Source organism: Bos indicus, chromosome 8 (assembly GCF_029378745.1).
Source record: "Bos indicus isolate NIAB-ARS_2022 breed Sahiwal x Tharparkar chromosome 8, NIAB-ARS_B.indTharparkar_mat_pri_1.0, whole genome shotgun sequence".
Classification (NCBI taxonomy): domain Eukaryota; kingdom Metazoa; phylum Chordata; class Mammalia; order Artiodactyla; family Bovidae; genus Bos; species Bos indicus.
In genome coordinates, this window is record NC_091767.1 from 62,858,806 (window position 1) to 62,868,132 (window position 9,327).

The 9,327-nt window shown below is 44.7% G+C and overlaps 1 non-coding gene across 1 annotated transcript; it reads left to right on the top strand.

Moving 5' to 3' along the window:
• Positions 1–4,362: 4,362 nt before the first annotated feature.
• On the top strand, positions 4,363–4,435 carry TRNAG-CCC (transfer RNA glycine (anticodon CCC)). Its single transcript has one exon. It is a non-coding gene; the product is annotated as a tRNA-Gly (tRNA).
• Positions 4,436–9,327: the final 4,892 nt, after the last annotated feature.

Genomic DNA, 9,327 nt, shown 5'->3' on the forward strand with positions numbered 1-9,327 from the left:
GTGGCTCAGTGGTAAAAGCATCTGCCTGCCAATGCAAGAGACACAGGTTAGATCCCCGATCCAGGAGGATCCCACATGCCACAAAGCAACTAAGCCCATGTGCCATAACTATTGGGCCTGTACTCTAGAGTGCAGGAGCCAAGACTACTGAAGCCCAAGAGCCTAGAACCCACGCTCCACAACAAAAGAAGCCACTGCAGTGAGAAGCCCACTCACTGTAACTAGAGAGTAGCCCCCACTGGCTGCAACTAGAGAAAAGCCTGTGAAGCAACGAAGACCCAGTATGCCATAAATAAATAAGTTCAAAAAAAAAAATTAATAAGGGAGCGTTCACATTTCTAACTATTGTCATGTTTCTCTGCTCTCCCCTTCTGCCTCTTATAATAAAATTATGACACCTCTTTCACGGTAAAGCTCTCCAAACACATTATTTAATGCTCATATGTGCTCTTGGAGGATGTTCGTCCTCCTAGAAATGAGGCTCACAGAGGTGGAGAGACTTGCCCAAGGTGTCACAACGGGCTAGAGGCAGAGCCAGGCCCTGGCCCAGGCCCCGTGGCCCCAGCCCTTGCTTCTCTCCACCCCAGGGACCTCACAATGGAAGGTGTCAATTGTCAGGCTCAGAGGCTCCAGAAGAGCCCGGACAAACGGGCTGAGAGATTCTCCACCAGTGGCAGCAGGCTGGAAAGTGTGCATCCCCAGCTAGGGAGGTACCTTCAAGCCCTTTCCTCCAGGGAACAACAGGACTAATTCCTTGGCTCAGGCTTATTTGCATGCAGGAGCTCCTCAAAGCCCAGGCAGTGGCTGGGGCTCACCACGCCGCCTCCTGAGCAGCAAGCCTTAAGCCCCCAGCACTATGGCAGATTGGCTGCTGACACCCAGAGGGCAGGCACAATAGCCAGATCACTCAGCCAACCTTATCCTAATTCTACTTTTTTGCCTAAGTGCAAGAGGAGGGCAAAGGTCTCTCTGTTTTTCTTCTGGGAACCTCCTTGCCTAGCCAGCCCTACACATGCAGAGAATGCCATGGATTCCATTCTAAATCCCCTGGCTTTTGTGGCTAATTCTTCCATTAGTCTACAGACTGCAGAGCAAACCCCTCAGCCTGGCATTCAAGACCTGCAGTCTGCCCACCACCACTGATGTAACCTATCATAGAGACCAAAGGCACCATGCTACAATTTCAAGGGAGACCAAAAAAAAAAAAAAGCGTTATACTAGTTAATTCCTGAAATTATCCTATTTGAGCTTCACTTCTTTAGCTTTAGGTGATGCATCTGTTTAAATGCAAGCACTGTTCCTGTCAGCAGTGTCCATTAATCTCCTTCCACACTTTAAACGTAATGTGCTGATATTTTCACTTGCTACTTGTCTGCCCATACAAACTGTGGCGTATCGTATCTCCTCACCTTTGCTCATTCAGTTTCCTCTGCCTAGAAGTTCATTTCTTCCTTCTTTACCCGCTGACTACTAGGGGTGCTACCTCCTCTGAGGAATCTTGGTGAACGCCTCCTCCTCCCACAGCCTTCCAATCCCCACACTGGGCAAAGGGCCCTTTCGAGGGTTTAACTTGGCCATAGTCACATCTCACTGCATGGTAACCAGCACACTGTAAGCCCCCACCCTGCACCCAAGGGCAGGGATCAATGCTGTTCATCTAACCCTCTGCAGGCCTGAACATAGGGCCTGGCATACAGTAGCATCGCCACTTAGTGGGATGGTTGAAATACTTTATCTCAAGGAAAGTATGCAGCCCCGTGGGTTAGGCTGCTCAGGAATGATGGTTCCTCCCATTTTACAGACATGGAGGTTGAGACACGGAGAGGTAAAGCAACAGGTTCCAAGCCCCCAGCACTGAGTGGTGGCTAACGCTCTCCCCATATCTCCTGTCTCCTGATGCAGTGCACTGCTCCTGCTGCTGCCCTCCAAGACAGACCCTGGATGCCCCAGGGCAGAGGAGCCATGACAGATGCCAGTGCTCCGGGCACACTGGAGCAAGCAGCTGTGCTCAAATACCCCAGCACAATTTCCCACTGCCCAGGGCAACATCCACATTCCTCATCCCGGCATCAGGTCTTCACTCAAGCCCATCTCTCCACCTTCTTCCTCTACGATTCCCTCTCACATGCCCCTGCTCCCACCACACCTGCCTACTCATCCTTCTCTGGGCTCACCTGACTTTTCAGAACCCAGTACAGGGTGCCCAGACTCTGTCCCTACCACTGATCATGTGATCAGTGCAACTGGATGAAGAGGTAGGGCAGATGTTGACAGGAGTCCTCCCACATCAGGGTGACAGAGCCGCGCAGCACAAAACAAGCAGATCAATCAGCATTTGCCACACTGTGTTCACGGAACACCAACATCCTGAGAGACGCTCAGAACTATTTTTCCACCAAAGAGCCCCCTGAACGAGACAACAGGAATGATGTACTGAGTGTTCGTGTCTCAGGCCCTGTGCAGAGTCTTTTGCACACAATGCTGCATTCTATCCTCACAACAATCCTGAAATGTAGGCTCCACTTTATTTCCTCTGAACCACAAATGAGGAAACTGCAGCTCAGAAGGGCTAGTGAGCTTTCCCGTGGTCACAAAAGCTAGAAAGAGAAGAACCAGGATCCAAAACCCAGCCTGTGCTCTTATTATGAGAGACTACCTTTGTCTTATCTGCTGTACTGTTCCTTGAGGAAATTCCAGATGTAACTAAGACCTGAGGATCCTTATTTAAATTTAATGAAATATTCTGCCACCCTCTTTGAGGCTGGAACCTCACCATCACCTTTTATGTTACTGAATCCTACTCACATCCCACAGAATGCAAACTCAGCTTGGGAAATGCTGCACTGGAAGACTGCAGCTCTGTCCTAACAATCTGAGAGCACCAGGTGGAGGAAGGAGCCCCGCAGACCTCTGGGCACAGCTCTGTACTATACACATAGGGTTCTAAGACCATACACTGGCCCGGGCTCTCCCTTGTCACGGTCAGTGAGGGAGGGAACAGGTCTATGACTCCCGAGAAAGGCCTTTACTCAAGGCAGGCAGGTGAGGCTTGCAGTTTGGAATTCTCTCAGCAGGTGGAATTCACACACCTTCCTGCAGAGGCCGCACAGGCTTCGGGAGATGGAAACTGTTGGAAGCAGCACCAACTTTACGAATAAAAATCATAAGTTCCAAGGACCAACAAAGCAGGACAGCTCCGCAGATCACACCAAACTTAACTTTTCCAACATAAAGGCCCAGAGAGGGAAAGGCACTTGTCCAGGGCCACACAGCAAGTTCAAAGCACAGCTGGAACTAGAATTTAAGCTTCCTGCCTCCCGCTCCAAGCACCTGGCTGGCCTTTCTTGAAATGCTGATATGTGTGTGTCTGTCTCTTCAGCCTGGCCAGAGGCTCATCGAGAGTCAAAACAGTGTCCAAGTCATGCCTGACTTCCTGGCTCCTGACACTTAGGGCTAAAGAAATTTTTACCCAAAACTCTGTTTCTCAGCTTTATCACTTAAATGGTTGCTTCTGAAAATGACTGTACCCTCAAAGGGTAAACATACTCTACCAAAGAATAACAACACCTGTAGTATGCCTAATATATATGTTTGTATATACACACACATCTACACATACACATGAAACACCACCCTAAGAATTTTACCTATAATAATTATATTTAAATCTCACAGTGACCATAAAAGGTAGGTATTTTATCAATATAATTATCATCCCCATTTTGTATGCAAGAAAAAATGTGACAGAAGAAGTTAAGTAACTTGCGTAGAGTAACACAGCCAATAAATAATAGAATCAGGATTTGAACCCAGCCGAGCACTCTAACACACAAACCACTACCTCTCGAAGGTCCTATCTTTATCATACATATAAGATGCTCCAGGTACTATGTTAAAGCATCACTTGCATTAATGCTCACAGCAAAGCCCAGAGATAAATGTTATTTTCCATTTTGCATCTAGAACACTGGAGGCTCAGAGGTATAAAAGGACTTATTTGCCTAAAGCCACACAGCTAGGAAGTGATAAAATTGGGATTTGAAGCAGTCAGTTCTAGTGGTATGCCCAGAGTCATCTCATGACTTACGGCTAAAACGCAATATACAATTCAGTCAAAACTTAAGTAAAAACGAATGCATTATCATCTTCCATAATATCCTGTGAAATATCTTCCTCTTGTTTGTTACTTTTGTTCCAAAGTTATTCATTCGTTTGTTCATGCAAATGCTTATTGGATTATATACACATACACACATATGCACGCACGTGCACACCAGCCAGCATGTGCTATGAGGGATATAATAAACATGACAGATATTGTCCCTACTAACCTTGCCTTCAAAAACCTTACATTCTGGGGCTTCCCTGGTGGTCCAGTGGCTAAGACTCTGTGCTCCCAATGCAGGGGGCCCGGGTTCAATCCCTGGTCAGGGAACTAGATCCCACATGCCATAACTAAGACTCCATATGCCAAAACTAAAGATCTCACATATTGCAACCAAGACCTGGCACAGCAAATAAACAGATACATTTTAAAATAAATATTTTTTAAAAACTGACATTCTAATAAGACAGATCATCATTCAACAATTCATTTCACAATTAATTAGCCAATTAAAATGATGGTAATGGCTACAAAGGAGAGGTAGAGAGTGTGATTAGCTTGCTCAGAGTAGAAAGTATCAGTTAATCTGCTGAACGTTTTGAAAGCCATCATTAAAATCAAATTTTCCATAGTTCCATATGGCAGTTATTTTTTTAAAAAAAGGAAGAAGAAAGAAGTTCTTATTTACCTGAGGGAAATACAAAGTAATCATTGACTAACGCATATTCCTAGATAACAAGACTACTTAAGAGTAAATTAGAGAGAAGACAGTCAAGACATACTCAAGGATAGTGTGTCCTGAACACCTACTACACGATGCAACTCTCTAGGGGGCTTTCCCAACATTACTATTAAACAGAAGCTTTTATCCCCATTGAAAGAGGAGAAACTGAAGACGCAGGGAGGCTAGCCAATTCTCTGAAGGTCAGCCACACAGCTACCAAGTAGGACTGGGATTCAAACCCAGGTTGGTGAGACAGCAACACCCAGAATCTTTCACTGAGCCACGATGTATGTTCTAATCTTAAAAGCTGATCAGCCAAGAGTTGAAACTTTGGACTCTGACATCATAGGTATGCAGAGCCTTCTTGTCAACTCCATCTCTCCTCCATGGGGCCCTGCAGAAGAAACACTGTGTTTTCCAGGAACCAAGAGGATCGAAATGAGAAGATCATGTATGATGCAAACCACACTTCTTGGGAGAACTGTTAATTACTGGAATGATCACATTCCTTTCCCCTGAGATATAGGTTTCTTTAATATTTTGTTTATGCAAATAGAGGAACCATTCTCCATCTCTCAAATAAGATGCCCAACTGAGGTCTTTTCTCTGTCTTTCTGTGACTTAAGCAAACATCGTTCTCCTCTAAAGCAACTCCACCTCTTGGTGCAGCCAGGCCTTGCCCAGAGTTCCTGACCCCGATTTCAGGAACACCATTTCTTATTAATCCAGTTTTCTCAGAGTTTAAAAGGGACAGTGAGGCTTGACTTTTGCTTTGAAGAAATGAGGCTCATCTTCTCTAGACTCATCCTCTGAACTGGGGATGATCTTTATCTGATCACCCAGTGAGTCTTGACTCTACACAAATGCCCTTCTCCATCAACAACAGTTGGGAGCATTTTCCAACATTGAGAAAGAATTCAACTTTGGAATAGAAAAGTGTAGATTGTGCCATGGCCAGGGTGCATCCTGGCCTTGCAGGCCTACTGCTTCCACCTACCCCGCCCCCGCCCCCAGCCAGGTCCACCACAGGGGCTTGGGAGCCCAGATGTCCACTGAACTGCTGCTCCTGAAACAGACATTCTGTCTTCTTGAGAGTGAACAGGAAAGAGGGCACCTAGACAGGCATGTTTGAACAGCCCTCCCTCCTAAAGAGCTTGCCTTGCAGGTTTCCTAAGAGCTGATGTGCCTGTGGATTCTATAATGAGGAGGGATTTGTTTGTTGAAGGATCTTTTCAGCTTTATTGCTTAACTCAAAGGTGAGAAGGGGGTGGGGGCAAGATGAGAATTACTCTGCTTTGCCTTCCCAAAGAGTCCACATTTAAGCTTTGTCTACAGCTGCCCTGAAACAGCAGCCAAGATGGTTTTAAGAAAGCGGAGCCAGAAATCTTACTCCTGGACTGGCCTTTTAACCTGCTCTGTGACTGGGACAAATCCTTCCCTTTTTCTGGGATAGAGTCCCTTCATCTGTTCAATGAGAAAGTGGGAACTATTTTGTGTGTCTCGGTTTCCTCATCTATGCCATCTGACTTCACTCTCTTGGCTGTTAGAAAGATCAACATGGAATAATATAAACTAGATCTGAGAAACGAAGGCTTACGTTTGTCAGCATTGTGTTAGAGTACTGTTGTGTTAGAACCGGATGCGTTAGAACCATAAAGCCATTCCACATTCTCACTGGCTTCGAGATATCCTTGATGGTGGCTATGAACTTCTTTGTGCAACAAATATATTTTATAAGTTTTTATTTTGGAAAAGCTTTCATGTAAGAGTTGCAAAAGACAGAACAGAGGGTTACCATTCATCATTAACTGCATCTTTCCCTGATATTAATATCTTACATAACTACTGCAAAAGTATCAAACTGATAACTACAGACTTCATTGAGATTTTACCAATTTTTCTACTTGTGTCCCTTTTTTGTTCCAAAATCCAATACACGGCAACACATCACATTTAGTCATCATGTCTCCTCAATCTGTGACAGATTCTTTTTTTCTTTCATGACCTTGACATTTTTTGAAGAGTACCACTCATGTGTTTTGTAGAATGCCATGAATTTGGGAGCATTTGATGTTTTCTCAGGATACAACAGAGCTAATGAGTTTTTAGGAAGAATATCACAAAGATGAAGCTTTCTTCTCATTGCATCACTTTGTGTCCGACTCTTTGCAACCCCATGGACTGTAGCCCGCCCGGCTCCTCTGCCCATGGGATGTCTCAGGCAAGGATGCTAGCATGGGTTGCCGTTTCCTCCTCCGAGGAATCTCCCTGAGCCACAGTCAAACCTGAGTCTCCTGTGTCTCCTGCATTGCAGGCGGATCCTTTTACCACTGAGCTATTAGGGAAGCCCCATATCAGGGTATGATATACATGTTATAAATGGTGATGTTAAACTTGAGCACTTGGTTAAGGTGGAATCTGCCAGGTTTCTCCACATTACAATTTTTCCCTTTCCATATCCTACTCAGAGATGAGAAAGACTGAGTTCAACCTACACTCCACACCCAGTTCAAGGGGTGAGAAATTAAGTTCTACCTTCTGGGAGAAGAATATCAAAGAATTTGTGGACATATGTTAAAGCTACCACATTTGGGGAAGGCCCCTTGAGGCAATACAAATGTCCTGTTTCTCCTTAAAGTTTTGCCTACCAATTTTACCATACTCAGTGTTTCTTGCAGTTACTACTGTGGTGTCTACTAGTGATTTTCTACTTTCCTCATTCCTTCTATATTAATTACCTGGAATTCTTCTATGGTGAAGATTTGGCACCTCTTCCTTATTTATTAACTATTTGTCTATATCAATACAGACTCATGGATCTTTAATATAATCTGGGTTATAACTTAGTATTATATTTATTTACTTAATCCACTGGAAGTTCTTTCAGGCTGACTTCTATGTCCTCTTTTCATACTCCATCTTTTATATATATATATATATATATACACACACACACACACACACACACATACATATACATACACACACACACACTTCCTTACTTTATGACACTACTTTAGGCATTAGAATTACCTTGTACTTTCCCTGACTTAGTCCTGTAACTGGCCATTTCTCCTTGGGGCGGTTGGTTCCTTTCACTGGAGAATGACCCTTAGGAACCAAGGTCTGAGTTCATCGCTTCTGGGGTGTCACTATCTATTTCTCAGCAGCCAGAGCAAGGCAATGCTGAAGTATGCTAACCCATGCATACACACGTATCTACATTTGTTCCTGTGTCTATCTGTACATATATTAAAATAGACATGAATTCATACTGAGATTTCTAACTCTATCCCCACAGAGTTCATTCTAGTCTTTCCCCTATGCTCATGGGGGACTTCTTCCTCTGACGTGAGAAACCCAGCTCCCATTATCCACAATTCATTCACTTATTTAACTCTCATATACATGTAGCTTCAGAATGCTAACCTCTATTCCTATGACAAATACATTTAACAACTAGAGTACAGTGTTTCTATTCTTTTTGTCTTTACCCAAACACAATTTTTAATATTTAAAAGCATGCCCAGGGCACTTCCTGGTGGCTAGGACTCTGAGCTCCTAATGTGGGGGCAGGGTTCGATCCCTGGTCAGGGAACTAAATCCCATGTGCTGCAACTAAAGATCCTGCAGATTGCAACTAAAAAAGATCCCACGTGTTGAACAAAGATCAAAGATCCTACATGGCGCAGCCAAATAAATTAAAAAAAAAAAAAAGAATGTGTGGATTCAAATCCCATCTCAGCCACTCATTGACTGTGTCAGTGTGAGGAACATACTTAACATCACTTTCATCTCTATGTACTCATCTATAAAACCAAAATAATAGCCTATCTGCTTCATCGCCCTGATAGGGAGGGAAGAACGAGAGGAGATAAAACATACAAAGGGGCTCAGGAAAATCGCCCCGCACTCCTCAAATGTTTGATGTAATCTTAACATCACAGTCACTGCGCTCCAGGGTTGGGTCCTGTAGATAGCAGCTCCTGTCCTGAGTCTTATCCTGCTCTAAGGCACATACAAGGGTCACAAGTGTCCACTCTTTTCTGCATCCAACTCAGTGAGTCTGATCCAGGCCAAGCTGGGAGGGAGACTGGTCTCTGGCTAAACAAACACTGAGAGCAATGAGGCTCTTGGAGGCTCTCACTACCTGCTGGGGCGTTTCAGCCCAACCACCTGGCCAGAGCGCTTCACTGGCCTCTCTCTCCTCAGCTGCCTTTTCTTACACAAGCAGCAGACCTTTCCAAGGGGGTCGGGGGGGACTCTCTCCCACTTTGTTGGGAAGATCCCCAGCATCCTGAGATGGGAATCTTTGTTCGCATTGTGTTTTGCAGACTGGCAGGCCCCCTTCCCGCCTCTGGTCTTCAGTTTTCTCATTTGTCAAATGAGGGTGTTGGATTAGGTCAGCCATCCAAGCTGGTAGCTGGGTCCAGCAGGCACATGTTATACTTGGCCCATGGGGCTCTTTCAGTATTTTTTTTTAATTAATAGCCCTTGC